The sequence below is a fragment of the Triturus cristatus genome, chromosome 9 (genome assembly GCF_964204655.1).
Source record: "Triturus cristatus chromosome 9, aTriCri1.1, whole genome shotgun sequence".
NCBI classification, from domain to species: Eukaryota; Metazoa; Chordata; class Amphibia; order Caudata; family Salamandridae; genus Triturus; species Triturus cristatus.
In genome coordinates this window covers 284,316,191-284,336,435 of record NC_140592.1, presented here as the reverse complement: position 1 = coordinate 284,336,435, position 20,245 = coordinate 284,316,191, and positions in this window count along the sequence as shown.

Genomic DNA, 20,245 nt, shown 5'->3' with positions numbered 1-20,245 from the left:
CCCTTGACAAAACGCCCCCTCAGCTTTGCAGGGTTTGTGGGAGTCATTGACACTCGACTCCCGCGGACTTCCGGTAAGGACAAACCGCCGCCATTGTTCTTTGCCCCGGGCAGCAGCCACCTTGCCTCCGCTTGGTGCAGTGAGAAAGACTGATTCAAGACGTCGGCGGAAGGACCCGCCTGCTGCCCCGCCCCAAGAACGAACAACGGCATTGCTACAAGATCGCGGTGACGCCATGCTGACGCAAAGCTGACACTAACGAAGGTTCTCGAACTACCGAAAGGAATTCTGGTCCAACAGCTAATTCATGGAAAGACTTAGACTGTACACTGGCCCGACCTCGCCCCAAAATGGCGCCGATGTAGGAGAGGCCTACAACTCCTTGTGGCGTTCCAGTCACGTGGCATTTGTGTTAAAAGGATATGAATGTGATGTTCCCACACATGATGAGCAGAGGGACGGGAAGGGTACTGACCGAGCATACGTACAACCTTACTGATTGCTGACCTACCCATTTTTATTTTTAGCTAAAGATAGTATTGCTCATGATATTCGACGCCTCTCACGCCGTGGCCGGCCTGAACGGTTGTAGGCCCGTATTTGTATACTGACATTGTTTTAAATAAAGGGCCTCTTGAAAGAATTACGGAATCAGTGTCATGACTAATCACATAGGTTGATAAAGATTTCTTCTTTTGAATAAATGATTGTTACTCCCAAAGCAATAGAAAACAGATAATGCAGTCCCCATTTGCCTGAATCTTTTTGATTAACGGAATTTGTACCCATCACACCTACCTTTTTCCAAGAGTTGTCAAACAATGGTCAACCATAGCTTAAGATATATGCCGAACGCAAGGTATGGTATCTTGCACCTTAATACACGACCGATTGAGAAATGCATGTATGACAAGGGAACCCGAATTTAGGAAATGAATAACTTAGAGCATCTTCGTCTCGGACAAAAAGAATAAGAGGTCTGGGGTATTACCCACTCCTGCGGCTAGCCTAGTACGAGGTAAATAGAACTTTTTCGTGTCTACACGCGCTAAGGTACTTTTGAATACTGCACATCCCCTCCCCTCTTTTTCCCCTCTACAGGTCACGACGAAGCTCCGACTGAGGAATGAAGTGGACATGGACCGCACCTTGTTCAATATCAGGAAAAACATAGACAAACGTTGTGGGGTAGTGCGTAAAGTGCAGACCACCATTGGGAACATGAAAAACTGTATGATATGACTGTGCGTGTGTGCTACGATTATACGGTATGACTGTGTATGCATTTCATGCTTGGGTCACTTGAAGAGAGCGTCACCGTATGATTGAAGTGCTCGTCCATCGACCAAAAGGGAGGAGAGTAAAAGGTCCAACACCCCCCCCCCAAGATAAACTACAAAAATACTGAAAATACGCAGCATGCTTAGGAAAGAGGACAGGAAAGGAGAGGTCCCCATACTCAGCGTAGCCCTGAGTCTCCGTCTTAAGTTTCTACGCTTGATGCATGTGCTGTCGCACCCTATCCGGTATTTGTGTGTACGTGATCACCGAATTTATGTCTTTCCCCCGCTTGTGTTTCCTTACATAGAACAGACCCATGCTACTCCATGTTGTGTGTGCACCAAGTGGCCTATTTTCGTACCCATGTCTCTCTCTCTCTCTCGTTTTGTGTTGTACATATGCCAAATAGCCTACTTGATGCACACGGCTTTCTCTCTCTCTCTCTCTCTCTCTCTCTCTCTCTCTCTCTCTCTTTCTCTCTCTCTCTCTCTCTCTCTCTCTCTCTCTCTCTCTATCTCTCTCTCTCTCTCTCTCACTCCCTCCCTCACTAAAAAGCCTTCTTGCCCTCTTTATTTTTGAATAAATTAACGACACATACCTCCTCGGTAAGTGTATAATTGGCCTGGAGCACGGTGGTGTTCGAACAAATTGACTGAAACAAAACGACCGTACTTTGCCACGTAACTACCTCTCCTTTCTACAAATATTGAGCTTAATTGGCTGAGAAAAGAAAGGACAGGTAAGACGACTGATGTCTCCCAATTTGGCCCTCATCACGGGGACTATATGTCAGTGGTTTCCGTTTTTTTCAGAGCTTTAACAACACCATCTCCACCGCCCAGAATTACCCCCGCCCAATTACCCCGAAATAGAATGTCTAAAGCACCCCGTTCTCCCAAAATAACCCCAGCCCTATACTAGCCGCCTCAGAGTATTTCGAACGAAACAGCTGATGACCTTATTCTCTAATAATACATCGCCTAAACTGATAAAGGGTTACCTATTGTCGCCAGCAAAAATAATGCTTAGCTTATGTTCCTCCCCGAAATGGATACTCGTGAACCCGTGACAGTAGCACCTCGCACTTTCTTTTCATAAACTTAGCAGTCCTCGGAAGGAAATATGTATTAACAAAACTTGTGTTGAGACGAACGAGTCTCTGCCGGAGAAGCCGGTTCGAATTTTTAATAGACTAGAAGGTTGACAGATGTCAGGCTTCCTGCAACCAGTATCGGGCGCAGGAATCAGCACCTAGAGGGCCAGACGATGGACAGGGACACCCACAGAAACTTGCACCACAGCAATGATTAATAGATTAGTAACGCACACACTAACATCAGAGTTAATAGACACCAATCATACAGCAACCGATAAAGGCATGTCCGCAACTACTCGGTGGTTGGGAGAGAGGATGAAGTATGTAATTGTCTTCCCTGCCAACTCTCTAAGATTTTTGTTTCTTGTACCCATTCAAAGATAACCTGCGGCCATCGGAAGAGAGGGGTCGGACGTGACGCACAGCCTGGCTGCGGACCATGGAACATCTATGGCATCGACCAAGGGGGAAGCATCGAAGCAAAAAGGGCGTGAGACGAGGCACCAATATCAGGATGATAAGTGATAGAACGAAGGGCTATATCAAGGCCCCCTGCTCACTGACCAGCGTGCCTGAAGTCCCAACCCATCGGGCCCGATTGATGGGCCCAGTGCTGGAAGATTCTGCTCTCCTTGGTCCGCATTTTGATCCGATCCCACTCCACCCCCTCTTCCCTCGGCATCCCGAAGCACGTCACACCCTTCTCTCTCCCTCTCCCCCTTTTATATGGATTATGAATTTGACTTAACTACAGAAGAACAAAAAGCAGGTACCCTGTCTCAAAGTACCTATGATGAACTGTGTTAAGGAACAGGACTGTGATCAGAGAACAGCGAATGGTCACACCCTGCCACGTGAGAGATTGGATTTGAGCTGGACCTTAGCTCCACCGCCGGTGCTCAACAGTGCCAACGAAAGAAAAACAACAATAAGAGCTTACCAGTGATGGCTCTTCATAATAGGACACTGGAAAGAAGAACCCATGTTAAAGTTGAAAAATCCTCTCCCAACCACCATTTTATATTAACTATCTTCCTATCGAGTTTTCATGATGTTGCATCAGTCACTTCCGACTGCACACTGAGAAGTTTAGAAAATCTAACTTTGTATAATGACATTCATACAACACCAGCCATGCACACGACTATACTGACTATCTTTTTGATCCACACGAAGTCTGGGCCATATGTAATGTACGGAATATCCCTTGCTTTGCCAGAAACATTTTTTTGCTTTACAGTATCCTATTTGTGCTCAAACAAGCTCACATCTTCCTACCCCTGGGCCTGACATGCGGCGCAACTGATGTAACTTTGTATGTACTACCTCCTCGCCTACTTTATCGCCTGTATGTAACTATGTACAAATGTGTCAGATTACTCCTGCCTGCCCTAAAAACTCTGTATCTTTAAGGAATGTACGACAGACATTAACGATATTATAGCTGAAGGTTAACGAAGGTGAATGTCGGCCAGGCAAGCTGGCGAGATATGTTAAAAGGGAGGACTGTGGAAATTTAGCTTGTAACTGAACATTATCTGCGCCATCTTGCCTCTCCCCAGCGCCATGCACAGCGAACGCACGGCCGCCATTTTAGGCACCCCACTCTCTCCCCGCTCATTCTCGATCGCCAGCGCGTTCCCCTGGCGCTGCGAGCATCCCCCGCGCGCCGGCCACCCCCGCTCTCTCATACACGGGCCATAAACCCCCTCATTCTGCGCGACCCTGCCATGGAACCACATCCCACGCCTGACCGACATCCCATACATGGTCATGCCTCTCTTTGATAACCCCCTTCCTCTGCGCCCCATTGTCCGAACCGATCCCAGGCCATCACCTAGCCCTGCGGATGCAGTTTATTGCCCCTACTGTAAGGGAAACACCCCACATCAAAGGGAGTACAGTGGATCAAAGCCCCTACCCCCTGAGACCCGGCCGGTTGCACACACCCCCGGGAATTGGCGGAATGTCCAGCTGCGTGATAGCCATCTCCTACTGTAGATGGGGTGGGGACTTCCACTGTAGACATGTGTGGGAACGAGTTCGAAGTGGGGATTCCGAAGACGTTCTTTTATACATCAAAGTAATCTCAAGAATGTGCCATGTACAATAAAGTCATAAACCTGTGTATAAGAGGCCAGGCCTCAGAGATGCAGTTAGAGCACCTCGTGACGATACCTTGCTGTCTGATCTGATGTGTTCTGCTCCGACGGAATAAAACTTTGTTTCCTGCCTTCCAGTCTCCGGCGCCTGCCTCTTTCATTGGTAAATTATCGAATGGTATGAGAGGCGATTACCGCCGGGCAATACTTGAAGGGTTATCGACTGAAACTGCCGCTACCATTTAACATGCATTGATATACCTCCTAGTCCGGCTGCCACCCCATTAGCTTCTCCTCGAGGTGGTACAATCAAGTATCAAACTGCTATCGCTAAATAAGGCCCCGGGCCCTGATGGAATACCTCTGAACCTTTTTCGCAATAACATTGAGGTCTGGGCCCCTATACTAACTCAATTCCTAAATGCGACGGCCTCGAAGGGGACGTTACCCTCTGGGTCCAAAGCCACAATTGTTCCGACTTTTAAAAAAGAGGATAAGGACAACCTGCAATCTTATCGCCCGATCTCCCTTATTGATGCTGTAGTAAAGGTCTTATGCCGGGTCCTTTCAGCTAGATTGTCCTTGTGGGCCTCAGACAACCAGATCTTATCGGATATCCAATTTGGTTTCTGCAAAGGGATGTCAACCACCGATCAATGTCTTAATCTTTATTCTATGACATCCAAATACACACTGGCGCAACCGGGCTAAGCTGTGGAACATTTTAATTTCTTTGGGAGTAGATCCGGGTATTGTTCACTTATTAACATCACTTCATACCCACACGACAGCGACAGTGAGATATTCACACGAGGGGGCCCTTACAAATCATTTTTTAATTGCACATGGGTGGTACGCCAAGGTTGTATTTTAGTTCCATTTTTATTTTCGTTTACATTAATGGCATAGAGGCGGCCTTACTGACACTCCAGTCAAATTCCCCTAGAGTGGGTAGGAGAGCCCTCCCAGTTTTACTTTACAATGATGATGTGGTGCTTATGGCCCGCATGCCCCGGTGCCTGCAGGTTTTAATAGACGGTTTTGTCGCTTTTATGGACAGGCTGGACTTGTCAGTTAACTACCCTAAGTCTTATGTATTAATAGCTGGTCCCCGGGGGCTCCGGACAAAAAGCTTTAAAGCGGGTCACCATACCCTCACAAAGGTATCGGACTTTCCCTATCTAGGAGGAGTGGTATTTGATGATCAACTCCAATGGAGAGACCTCCTCTAGGGGATGCTGAGCGAGTTTAGCAAATCGGTGGGGGCCATCATCAGCTTTGCTAGTAGACTGGGTTCATGGGCAATGGAGGTCATTTTAAAAATGTATAAATCCAAAGTAGTCACAAAAGTTCTATATGGTGGTGAGATCTGGGGGTATGTCCCTTCTCACAGGTTTTGCTAATAACTTTGGTGCCATTTGACGAATGTTCATGAAATCTTCAAAACTAGTTTCCCAGTAACTTCAGCTGCTGTTTGCAAAGTTTGGGGGTGATCTGTTAAGCAGGTGCAGAGAAAAAGAGGGGTCACAAAATGTGATTTCCGAATGGAATTTACCACAAGGATTTTTGACATGACTACAGCCCAAACCGCTCAATGGAATTTCACCAAATTTGCCAGAAAATTGGATCTTGGTCCAGAAAGAGTGCTTTTTGTAATTTGGTGTATATCTGTTCTGTAGTTTTGGAGTTTTTAAAAGTAAAAATATTTATATATATATAGAGACACAGATCTACCGTGACAGATCCGCGGAGCCACGTGTCAACAGCAATGCCATGACTGACTGGCTGCAACCTGAGAGGAAAGATGCAACAGGAATTTTATACAACAAAACTCAGTTCCCTGGGCGGAAAATAGAATTTAAAATTTATAGAAGAGGTCAGGGTAGAGGTACCCTGAGCCCATAGGACTGATGGAGGGGTCTGTGAGGGACTTCATGTTAGAAATAAGGGGGCAGATCTACAAGGAACTGCCGCAGTGTGGCAACGCAAACTCTATGGCTGCGCCACACTGCGGCACTTCCGAAGCAGAGGGATGCGACATATTTACGCATTTCTGTGCTTCCCCCTGCGCTGGTGCACAAACTGCAGCCATGCACTGGTGCAGGCACCCTTGCACCATGGGGCAAGGAAGCCTGCATCGTGGGGAGATTGTTTTAGTGCAGGAAGGGGCACCTTCCTGCACAAAAAACAATCACTACAGGCATTTTCCTCTTTCAATGCATGCTGTAGAATGCAGCATGCATTGAAAGAGGAAAAAACAAGGAGAAATGAAAACATTTTTCCTCATTGCGCCTCACTACACCACCTCTAGGATGGCGTAGCATTCAGACACATCTCCAGATTTACGATATCTCGTAAATCTGGAGATGTGGCTTGTTCTATGAGTGTTGCATGGGAACACCCACAGCAACACCCATGGAATGCCCCTTCAACGCAAAGTGCTGCGTGAGAAGGGGCCATATTTACAAGGAGAGGAAAAGTCATGCAGGGTGGCTTTTCCTGTCCTTGTAAATATGGAGGAGCCCCCTGCGCCACAAGTACATCATGAAAAGTGACGTACTGGTGGCGCAGGGGGCTTGTAAATCTGCCCCAAGGTCTCTAGTTGGCAGTGATGAGCACCCTATCCAAGTAGGGACCCCCACTCTAGTCAGTGTAAGGGAGTCACACAGCTAAGATAGCTCCTGTTCACCCCTTTGGTAGCTTGGCATGAGCTGTCAGGTTTATCTCAGGAGCAATGTGTAATTTATTTGTACACAGACACACACACACACAAAGTAGCACAGTGGAAAATCTACAAAAGGACCCCACACCAGTTTAGAATAACAGCCAATATTTATCTGAACCAAACAAGACCAAATGACAAAAATCCAACATACACAAGTCAAAATATCACTTTTAAAAGATTACGCAAGTTTAGTCCACAGAAATCAATGGATATGTTTGTTTTAGAACAAAGTACTTTAGATGGGCCAAACATCAAAGACGGTGTGTGGCACAGAGAAGGTGGGGTGCCAGAAAAGCAAAGCGATGCAGTAGTTCCATCCTACACATGGGAGATGATGCATTGGTTCCTTACTGGCAGAGGAGGTGATGCATTGGTTCCTTACTGCTAGGCAGGGAAAGGATGCATTGCTTCCTTACTGACAGGGGAGGTGATGCAACGGTCCCTTACTGGCAGGGGAGGTGATGTTTCAGATTCCGCACATGCGGCCTTGGTTCCTTACTGCGGTGTCAATGAAGAATCGGCACCCAGGGATGATGCATTGAAAATCCAGACAAACTGCATCGATGTGACAGTGGCAAGCAGGCACTGTGTCTATTCCTCAACCGTGAAGCAAGTGCTGAATCAGAGTTGTAGAGAGTGTCATGGACACAAGCGACACAGGGCTCGAAACTCACGCTGCAGTAATTCTTCTGACACGCTGAGACGTAAGCTGGGGACTGCGGTGGTAGCTGTGGTCGATACATCAAGTGGTAACCACGCTTCAGGGCAAGCAGCATCAATGCGTTGATCTTTTACAGTGGTCAATCAAACAGGCACTGGGAGTCGATGCAGGGATTTTTTTCTTTCTTTAAGATCACCAGGTTGTACTTCTGAGGGCCTAGGACTGGATTTGACACCACCTTGCAAGTCAAACTCTGGACAGAAGAGCCCAGGTACTGGCGGGTGAAATCTTTGATGGCCCTGAGACTTCTGAACAGGAGGCAAGCTCAACTCAAGCCCTTGGAGAACGTTGGAATCAGGATACAGAAAGCAAAGCCCAGTCCTTTCACTCTCAGAACAAAAGCAGCAAAGCAACAGGCCAAAACAGCAAAGCAAACAGTCCTCCTGACAGCTTCTCGATCTCTTCCTCGAGGCAGAATATCCTCAGTCCAGAAGTGTTCTGACTATATGGTGTCAGAGGTCCAGTAATTATACCCATTTCAGCCTTTGAGGTAGGACAATTTCAAAGGGAAGTCTTTGTTGTGCACATGACCTTGCCTTTCCCTGTCTAGGCTCCATGCACACTACACAGGAGTGGAGACGGCTTTGTGTGAGCACAGGCACAGGCTAGAGGGGTGGGCAGAATTTGCGAAATCCACTTTCGCAAATTATCGCGAAAATGTTTAAAATTATTGCAAACAAGCGGAAATATCGCGAAGATGCGGAAGTTTTTTTCCGCATGTTCGCGAGATTTTCTGCATGGTTGCGGGTCGCCAACTTACCCATGTGGTTGCTCGCGGGTGCGGCCATCTTGTTTTGAGTTGTCTCGCGGTGCATGATCGCGAGAAGAAAGACGTGATCGCGCGACGTATGATGTCACTGCGTGCGCGAACTGTCGCGAGACAGCGCAAATGGCTAAAAACAATACAACATCTCATGGAGAACGCGACCGGATCAAGAAAACTTGTCGGCGAACGCAGGGATTCAGGTAAGGCGATCGCGCGCGCGCGAGAATGTATTATTTTACAGCGCGAGCAAGAAGCAAATTATCGCCAAGCTGCGGAAAGTGGAAATTTTGACATTTTCGCGCTCTCCGCGGAATGCGAAAATGTCAAATTATCGCAATTTCCGCAAACGGAACAAAATTATCGCCCAGGCCTACCCCTATTCAGGTGCTAGGCACACTCCTCCCACCACGCTAGCTCAGGAAGGTCCATCAGCAGGCTGGTGGGCCTTCCTGAGCTGAGCTGATATGCAAGGCACACCTTAGCTCACATTGCGTGACTGTCTAGAGTTGATGTACAAGAGCCCAAATGTTCTGGAAAATGTCCCCATGTCAGCCAATTTAGGGATTACAGCAGGAAAGGCTTGAGTTCCAAGCACAGGAAGAATATCGCCCCCGTAGCAGGTGTTAATGCTGCTTTTCCTTCTTTTTCTGCTCTGAACAGATAGGTGGGATGATTAGTTTGCAGGGGGCATATAATCAAGACAATTATCGCCGCTTTATCGCCCGTTTTCGGCCGGAAAGCGGCAATAATTGTATCGCACTATTGGCAAGGTCACGCTATCGCATGAATCCTTGCCTCAGCGCCCTTTCCCTTAACGACCAGCTTTGAATCTCTAATGAGATGCAAAGTGGGCGTTCCTCCCCAAAATAACGGGAGAAATGTCGCTAACCGACATTTCTCCTATTTACAAGCTGGTCACTAAAGAGCATAGCGATAAGAAAAGTAGCGCTAACCTTGGTTATCGCTACTTTCCTTATGCCTGCTTTCAGGTTGACTTAGCCATTTTATCCAATGGAAGGTGAATATAATGGCTAAGTCCACCCTGCCCTATCAGCAAGGTATCGCCTGTTTTTCGTGCGATTATCGCTGGTTTTCCAGCGATGATCGCACATTTTGTAGCTATCGCTGTTATTTTTATCGCTTTTGAGATAATCGTCGCTGATCTCAGCGATAAAATACAGCGATAGCAGGCGATAATTATCCTAGCGCTAAGTGCGCTTAGCGATAATTATCGCCCCGTCTTGATGATATGCCAGTCGGTGTTTAAGCATGGAGTTGGTCCCATGACTGTATTTTTTGTTGGAGCCTCTCGATAGAATTTTTGAACACACTTTACACTGCACCTGTCTTGCAACACCTTTTTTCTTCAGAAGGGGTAGTAAAAAGTTGCCAAGCAATGCTCTCTTTTCTATTTGGCAGCTGTTCCTACTCATTGGGAGAACTGTGGGCTTCAGGGTCTGGAGGTTGAGGTTGCCATTTTAAAAATGAAAAAATGCCACCCAAAAAATCAGCAAACTGCATCTGTAGTCAGAGGAGTCAAACAACACAGCTACACCCAGAAGTAAAGAAAGTGGGAGGGCACTTTCACTGAAGAGGCATGAAAACTGTTTTAAACAATGATATCCCTTTAGTCATGTGTCACATGGGTTTCACGGTGACGTACGATGACCTTTTGATGTCACCACGAATACTAAAATATGTATTAAAACATGCATGTATCATTAACTAACTTATGACTACATAAGTTAATTTATAATATTATTAAATCACCCACCTCAAATATAAATTTTAAAATGTCTACATATGAAATAATACCAGCATTTGTAAAGTGCACAGCTACCTCCGGAGAGGTGTCCCAGCGCTGGGGGCCATCGGGAAGATTAAGCGAGCTATTGCCCAGAGTCACATGGTGCTGGGCTAACCTGCCGCCGGCACCGGGGATCGAACCCTGAACCTCGGAGTCAGGCACCCTGGCCGCTGCGCCACACCTGTTCCACATATCATTGTAAGTGTTTTTAAAAATCACACTAGTTTTATGAATGACCCGGGGTACCAGAAAATGTGTGTTGGAACAGGTACGAGAAGGATTTGCAAATATCAAAAAAATGTATATTAAAAACATTTCTGTGAATCCTGCAAATATGAAACACCTGCACCAATACAGTCAGATACGTGGATATGGTGCCTAAGCTGAAGTGACACCAGAGTAGGCTTGGGCAGAGCTCACAGAGTTTCACTCCATGGAATCCGACTGAGTTACAAGAAAAGTTCTCCGAATGGGCGAGGTTTTTGCTTTTGTTTTACAGCAGACATTTATGCTTGGAGAGAGATCCCAGCTGAAGTTAACAACAGCTCGCCTGGATCAGGGCAATCGCCTTCAGCAGCAATAGAGGTGCAAACATACTTTTGAGGAACTTGTGCAAATATTATTGACAAAAGAATAAGACACGTCTGCCAACTGTTTTCTACCACCAACTAGCAGCAAGGGAAGGCAGCTTCAGGAAGCTGCTACTGTGTATCCAAAAACCAAGAAGTCTATGGATGCCACACAGGAGCTGCATTGAAAGGGCATGGTGCACTTTGTGCAGCATCTGTGCACCTCCTTCACATGTAACACACTTTAGTTTAAACACAGCCAGCCCCCTCACCTCGGGACACGAGACCCCAGTCACCTCCAGCAGCCGCTCCTCAGCCATCAGCAGCCCTCTCTCCCAAACTGTCACTTTATGCCCTGCCTCCTGCTTTGGAGAAGGAGCATCAGCTTATTTAAAGGCTTCTTGCCTCTGTTTGCTGCTCCTGATCAGCTTATGGGAACCGATGGTGCGCATGCGCAGTCCACTGCCACTACGGTGTTTTTGCACGTGACAGCTTGTTCTGTGGTGCCCTCTCCCTGCCCTAGCTGGGCTTTCAGAGGCGAAGTTCATGCTTGAAGGAACCACTGGTGCATCTAGAGCTGAGAGAGTAGTCCTGCTCTGATAGCTTCGGGACCCAATGCACGAGCAAAGCCCAGGGATTGTGAAATGGATACCCAAGTTTTTGAAGCAAAGGTGTGCTGTTTAGCACCCAGCAGCACACAGATCCTCAGTGAAACCAAATGCGACAGTTAGCATGTCACTTCCCTAAAACAATAAAGGCGCTCACTCAAACATTACATAGTGACGCGCACACCGACCCTGATATGAATAAAATCAAACTAGCAGAAAACCTACCCTACAGCCTCTTGGAGTAGTTTAACCCTGGGCCATCACTACTGATGCTGTAAAGAAAGTTTTTACAGACACTAGTCCATGCGCCATTAAACTCCGCTCCATCCAGCATAGCGCTGAGTGGCAAAAGCTCCATGAACTCAGCCTGCAGAGCAGAGATTACCACCCAGCCCTACACAAGAGAAGATCGAAGAGTGTGAACACCCAAGTTCATGGGTATTAGCGTTCAATCTGAAAATATCAAGGAACACCAGCAAGAAATTCAGGTGCATAGCCACAGTGCAGCAAATGCACTGTCACCGGAGCAGGTCGAAGAGTGCAAGCAGTCAACTTGATGAACATTAGCAAAGAAACACTAACACAGCCACTCACTCACCCATATAGCCACTCACACAGCCACTTAGCCATCCATACAGCCAATCATAAACCCACTCAGACACTCATATAGCCACTCACCCGCACTCAACAATACATAGAACTACTAACACACCTATCCTCTAAGGTTACAGGTTATAGTTAAATAAAATGAATAAAAAACCTTAAAATACACTGAAATAACCAAAGGTTACAGAGATGCTATAGTTAGGAATTACAGTTAAAAAAAAACTAAGAGATTCATTGAAAAAAAACAAAGGTTATAGGGATGTTATGGTTGGGAAACATATTTAAAAATCGTAGAAATACAATGAAAAAACAAAGGTTTCAGGGACATTATAGTTAGTAAATGGAATTATATAAACTTTAAAAATTCCCTCAAAAAACAAAGGTTACAGGGACGTTATAGTTAGGCTCATATTTTACTTGTTCATAACTATAGAAATTCAGCAGTTATAGTTACCTGAGTTAGCTATAACTTATTCCCCTTGTAATGCACTGCGTATGACCTCATAAATTACATCACTCATGGCGAGATCAGTGACCACTGATGACATCTCATATGACATCATTGATGACATCATCTACAGAACCAGTCACACACCCACTCACACTAACATACAACCTCTCATAGACCACCAAAACACCCACTCAATCACTAACATACCCATCCACAGACCCATACAACCACTGAAATTCCCTCTCACTTATCCAAAAATTCACTCACATACCCACTCACTCACACACAGCACACACACAGCAACTGACTCACTCATACAGCTGCACACACAACCACTCACTTACCACTACAAAAACTCACACAGTCACACACATACCCATATGGCTAGTCACACACCCACTTATTCAACCATACAACCACTCACACAGCCAGTCACTCACCCATACAGCCTCTCAACACAGCCATTTACTCACCAACACAGCTACTCACATAACCACTCACACACCCACACAATGACTTGCATCCCATTCACATATCCATACAACTAGTTATATACCCACTCACTCACTCACCCATGCAGCCACTCACAAATCCACTCACCCAGCCATAGAGCCACTCACACAGCAACTCAGTCACTGATACAGCCATTCACACACCCAATCACTCACCCATAAAGCCATTCTCACAGCCACTCACTTACCCATACAGCCACTCACAGACACTCATCTACCCACATAGGCAATCACACATCCACTTACTGACCAATACAGACACTCTCACACCCACTTATTCATGCTTCTACTCACAAACCCACTTATCCACATGCACAGCCATACCCACTCATACACTCAGACATCCACTCAGTACACTGATACAGTCACACAGCTAGTCAGATGACATATATTGTAAACAGTATCACTCGTAAGTAGTACAAAAAGAGTAGTAATTTAACTTATGCTGTAGCTCAGAATATATTTTTAAGTCTCAGAAATGTTTACAAAACACACTCACTGGATGATGTCATCAGTGATGTCTTCAGCGATTTCACTGACTGTGCCATGAGTGATGTAATCTGTGAGGTCATAAGCAGTGCATTGCGGGGTTGTGAGTTATAGTTAGCTCAGGTAACTGTAACTGCTGAATTCTATGGTTTTGTACCAGTCAAATCTGAGCCTAACTATGTCTCTGTAACCTTTGGTTTATTCAGTGAATATATGTATATTACCTGCTTGCGGTCACCAGTAGGTAGTTATAGTTAGGACCTAGTTTCCATAGGGAGAGCTTTTTTTGTTTTGACAAATTTCACAACATTTTCAAAACAAATATGATGCTCAGTTCAGCTGCGGTTTTGAATGTTTTGGGATGATCCATCAAGTGGGGGCCAAGAAAAAGGTGGGGGCCCAAAAGGCTTTTTCCCCATGTTAATTCCCATAGGAATTTTGAATATGACTACAGCCCAAACTGATGAATGGAACTACACCAAATTTGGCAGAAAGCTAGCTCTTGGTCCACAAAGCATACTTTTTGTTATTTGGTGTAAATCTATTCAGTAGTTTTAGAGGTATTAACTGAAAAATAAATTTGTAGATGTAGGAGTGTGGATCAATGCATCACAGCAGTGCCCTGATTGGCTGACTGCAACCTGAGAGAAAGTTGTGGCCACCATTTTATATTTCAGGGAACGGTCCCCAGGGCTGAAACGTTATTTGTATATTAAATGAAGGGATCAGGTGTGGGTTTTCCTGACCCCCTGTGTGTGTTAAAAAAAGAGGGCTAAGCATGTGTACTGGGGTTGGAAATGCCCCAAAACATTCTTTGCCACTCGCCAGACCCGCAGATCCCTCACAGGGCTCAGCGCAGCCCCCGTGTAACTCTGTGAGGGAAATATATACATGTACTTTTACACTCATATATATACTTTTACACTCACTCTTACGTTTAAGTTACTCACCCCAGTCACAGAACCAGGTTGAATCCATCATTGTTCTTTAGCTCCCTTCGCCACCCCAGTTCAGACCCAGCTATATGCAAATCAGACTTGACCCTCTGCCTCATGGGAACAGTCTAGTCTGAACTGCCAAGCAGGTCTTCCCTGGCCTGGAAACAAGCATCCAGAGACCGGTTTCAGGGTAACACCCCATATCAGCCAGGCTAGCTTGAATCAAGTGGCAAAGTGAGCAAGGGACCCACGTCTGGGCATACCCTGCGATCTTAGGGTAAACAAAGCAAACACAAGGAGATGATGGACAAAGTGCTGAGATGTCTTGACCCTGTGCCTCATGGGAACAGTCCAGCCCAAACTGCCAAGCCAGGTCTTCCCTGGACCGGAAACAAGCATCCTGGGACCGGTTTCGGGGTAACACCCCTCATCGGCCAGGCTAGCTTGAATCCACTGGCTACCCAGATCTGTGACTGGGGATGATTGTCTGAAAAGTTGCAGTGCTCCGTCCATCATTTCCTTGTGTTTGATTTGTTCACCCTAAGTTGGCAGGGTATGACCAGACGTGTGTCCCTTGTTCACTTTGCCACTGGATTCAAGCTAGCCTGGCTGATGAGGGATGTTACCCTGAAACCGGTCCAAGGAGGCTTGTTTCTGGTCCAGGGAAGACCTGGTTTGACAGTTTGGGCTGGACTGTTCCCATGAGGCACCGGGTCACGACTGATTTGCATATAGCCGGTTTTGAACTGGGGTGGCAAAGTGAGCTAAAGAGCGATGATGGATTCAACCCAGATCTGTGACAGGGGTGAATGTCTGAAAAGTTTCAGCGCTCCATCATCATCTCCTTGTGTTTACTCTTACATTTACTCAAATACTTATATACTCACTCTCACACCTACTGACATACGCATACAGACACTGTCATACCCAATCACATACTCATACAGACACTATTTCATTCACTCACATACCTATGCAGACACTGTCACACCCACATTTACACCTAAACACACACTCTGAAACCTAATTACATACCCATACAGATACTATCACAACCAGAGTTACACTAATATAGACTCTTTCACAACCACTCACATACTCATCCAGACACTTTCACAACCACTCACATATCCGTACAGACATTTATATACCCAGTCACAGACCCACACAGGCATTTACACTTTCAGTCACAGATTCACACACACAGTCATAGATCCTCTCAGAACCCTCTTCAAGAACATTTTAAATGTTCTGTTTTGTATTAAATGTTTGCTTTTGGTTTGCAGGTCTGTGATGGGTCCAAACATTCCAGAAATATTTTTCAAAAAGGATTTACAAATAAAAATAAATGGTGTTTAGGGAATAGGGTGCCTCTGATAAGAGCCTTTGTTTTTATCGTGGGTATGCCATCGCTATACATGAAACAGGATGCAGTCTTTCAAATTGTTCAGGAGCACCCTGTTGCCTTTCTCTGTGAAATGCACTCCATCAGGTCTGTAAATCCGGTCCATGTCAAAGCGCATGTTATTATTATAGATAGAGCCCATATTAAGGTCTCTGAGGAAGGCAGAAACAGTTTTATTGACATGTTTTCTGGCTTTGTCTATATGTGGACAAAATTCAGAGTGTACAATCATGAGGTCAGGGTGTTGGAAATCCATAATGCTTTTAGCAAATGGAAGCAACTGATGTCACTTTAACCCTCTCTGGCCAACCCAAGTAATATCCACAATAGGCAAACCCAGGTCCCTGCAATGTCACTCTTTCTAGCAGTCTCTCTAGCCCAAAACACATAGCTATGGCCCATAATCCACACTCTAATCATTTTGAAGGATGGAGTAGCAGCACACAGGAAAAACATTGCAGCTGAATGAGGTAATTTCTGAAAGGAAGTCAGTTGAAAAAGACCATAGCAAGTAAAATTTGAAAGATGACATTTGATTGGATGATGTAAATATGGCAGTGGTTAAAACTTGGTCATGATATAAAGTCAAAGTCAGTGCACGTGTGCGAACCTCACAAACATTAGGCAAAAGAAGAAGAATTTCAGTATTTTCTTCTAAGGTTAGCCATATGAGCATCAGTAGAAAACCTAAGATGGCTGCCAGAAAACTACTAGTACATGTACATTCTAGTGTTGCTGCCTCGAGAATAGGTTTGGAATGTCAATCGCGCACTGCCTCAAATTGGCACACTTCACTCAGGAGTTGATTCAGGTTAGAAGTGAATATTGGTACCTCGCAAAAGTTAGTCAGGATAGTGGCGTTGTTGTTATTCTCGACGTTTTAGTTCCGTCTTGCAGTAAATAGGCTTTCTGTATTCCTGGTGTAAAATTCTGAAGTAAATATTTTTTCTCAGCTGTTCCGAGAAAGAGAGTTTCCAGTCAATGTTTGTAACAGAGTGCCCTGCCTCCTATACGCAGATAATCTTGTGATCCTTGATCAAACAGAAATAGGACACCAAAGGAAATTAAATGCTTTTAAAAATTACTGTGGTAGAAAGTTTTTAACTGTAAATATGGAAAAAAACAAAGGTTTTATGCTTTGGGAAGAGTCATAAGAATTTTAACTGGTTTTTCGGTGAAGACAAATTGGAGGTAGTTAAAGAATATAGATACTTAGGCCTCTTGTTTGATAGCGCGCTGAAATGGCGCACCCACCTGGAGGCACAAAAATCAAAAGCTTTCTCATCCGTGTGTGGGCTTAAAAAATGTAATAAAGAATATGGTGATATGTCACACAGACCCATGTTAAAGGCATTCGGAGCAATGATCCCCCCGCATGTACTGTACGGGGCAGAGGTTCTTTACCTGAGTGGTAAATGTGGGTGGGACCGGGAAGAAGGAAACATTTTAAAAATACTAGTGTCACTACCAAGCTGCACAATGATCCAAGCAATCAGAATGGAGCTAGGGTTAATATCATGGAGTGTGCAGACCCAAATGTCTTTGTTAAGATTCTGGAAACGCCAGGACCCAGAGGATGTATAGAAGGTCTCACAATGGTGCAGAGAGGAGATTCAAACAAGGAGCCTTAGCTGGGCAAAGGACGTGAGAAGAAACCTCCAGAAAATAGCAGTGCGCCTTAATGCGACACTCTCTCAGCAATCCCTGGTAGTCGACTTTACAAAGAGAACGCTTAGGGAACAAGGGCAGTCTTACTCAAGATCGCAGGACCTAGACTATATGCCAGGGAAAAAATCGGTCCAGTGGTGAAAAAGCTCATGGGCAAATGAAGCTTGGTTTCCGTACTTGGATAATTTGCCCAACCAAGGTTTAAGACATGACATTTTAAGGGCCCGAGTTGGGATTAATCCTTGGAAGACAGAAGTAAAAATAAAGGCTGCATTGATTCGCTCAGATGGTATTTGTAAATGTGGGCTAGGAATAAGAAACAACATTTTGCACATATTACTTGATTGCACATTGGTCTTAGCCATACGGAAATTTGTTTTTATGCCCAATATTCTTAACATACAAGCTAAATTCGCATGCCCAAGCCGTTTGTTTACTTACAGATATGCCATCGCTAGAAATTGCAATTGGACTGGGAAAATTTCTGAAAGCAACAAAAAAATTTGTAAGGGAGAAATTAAAGGAGGGGCATTGATCTTAAAAGTTTTTAGGGTTCTCCCATCAATGAGAATTTTAGGGATTTAGATATTTTTGTAAATTGTGCTTAATGAATTGTGATTGTTTGAGGGTATTACCTTTTTCTCACATGTATGGTATTTTAATTATTTATTTGTTATAGAATTCATAATGTCCCTACTATTTGGATACCAATTGTGCTCTGTGTATTGTTTGAAAGACTATGGTCTAAATAAACAAAGTTTTTCTCTCTCTCATTCAATATTTATTGCAGGACATGTTCCAGAGAAGGTGACCTGAAGCTAAACTCTCTAAGCTGAGTCATTAATCTTTTCTCAGCCTGCGCCGTGTAGAGTGACTTTTCTGTAATTTCTCTGCAGTATTCTTTATTAAGTCCGAATCCGGCAGCTGTACTCGTACAATTGTGAAATATTTAATAGGCTCAATGTGTTCCATAAGATTTGAGTTTGAATTAGTCTTCAAAGGAGAGGTTAACTTTATTTTTCCACTCTGTCTAAAATCTAATTCATATTTTTAAAAAAAAGAGTAAAGACATTTCCTGAATGTAATTATTATTATATATATGGTTTTCTTAAACAACAAGAGCATTCAGACGCATATAGAGTTCATTTATTAATACTCACTGGTATTTGTCGAACTAGTAAATAAAGAAGAAATCATGAAAGAACATTAGGCACTTACCTGAAAAAGAGAAGCAGTTTTCCAGATTCCGAAGAGAAGAAACGCAAGTACCCTATAAGGGAAAAAGAAAATAACAAGATTAAATGTTATTTAAGACGTGATACAAAGAACAAATATATGATAGTATAATTGAAAGAAATACAAGAAAGAAAAGAATGCAAATAAAAATATGAGAATCAAAAGAGAGACAAAGATAATTTAAAAAAAGGGTAAAAACATATTAATTTTTTTAATGTATTTTGGGTAGAGTAGAAAAAAGGGTCGGCTATTAAGTAGTTGTATTTTTTCCTTGGAATTTACTGGTATGCAGGTTCACTCTTGAAGGGAAAACCTGTGAAGGAAACAACTGAGGTGAAGTCAAGAGTGAATCCAATTGAAGTGGAGGTCTCTTCTCTCTCCCTCCCATTCCCCTTTCCCCCCCTAGGGGCCTGTCAGAGAGTTGTTAGAAAATAGCTGTCAGAGGGGTTCTGAGGAGGGGGGTTGGGACCAACGTCAACTGCTCCTGTTTGAGGTATTGTGAGAGCGCTCCTGACAGGATGTGTGATTGGCTATGTGGAATATGTTTCTACTTGTATACAGTCAACCACACCTGCTGCATTTGTTTTATGAGTTAGCATGCTGCTATAGAGACTGTTGTGAACTTGTACCTACTGCTAGCAGAAAATTTTATAATATTGGCCACCATAGTAACAGGACCCAATTTGTACCTCCTGCAACTGCAACAAATACTGCCATGCCACAGAACTCACATGGACCGATCACCCCATTGTCCTCTTCAGCATCCTCAGCCCCCGCACCTCTAAGATAACCAACGCCCCCCAACAGAGGTGGAACAAAATCTCAGAGACCAGTTGGGCAAGCGCCCTCAACACTTCCAACACTACTACCCACACCAACCTCGAGCAGAGAGTGAAAAGCTTCACTGCCTTGCTCACCAGTTGTGCAGACAGCATCGTCCCCATCAGGAGCAAAATCCAGAGAAAATCCTCCAAAAAGTCAAGCTGGTACACCCAAGAACTCAGAACAGCAAAACAGGACAGCAAACAGTTGAATAGGAGACGGCACACCAGTAAGGAGACCAACAAATTCTCCAACCTGGCTGCCCATGAAAACAACATCATACCCTCACAGGAGCTGTGCGACAACCTCGCCCACTTCTTCCACAACAAGATTGCAACCATATACAGAACCTTGGATTCCCAACCCACACCTACGGACTTCATCAAGAGATATGCCGCCACCGTAACCAGCGCGAACTACACACTGACCACCTGGAACATCTT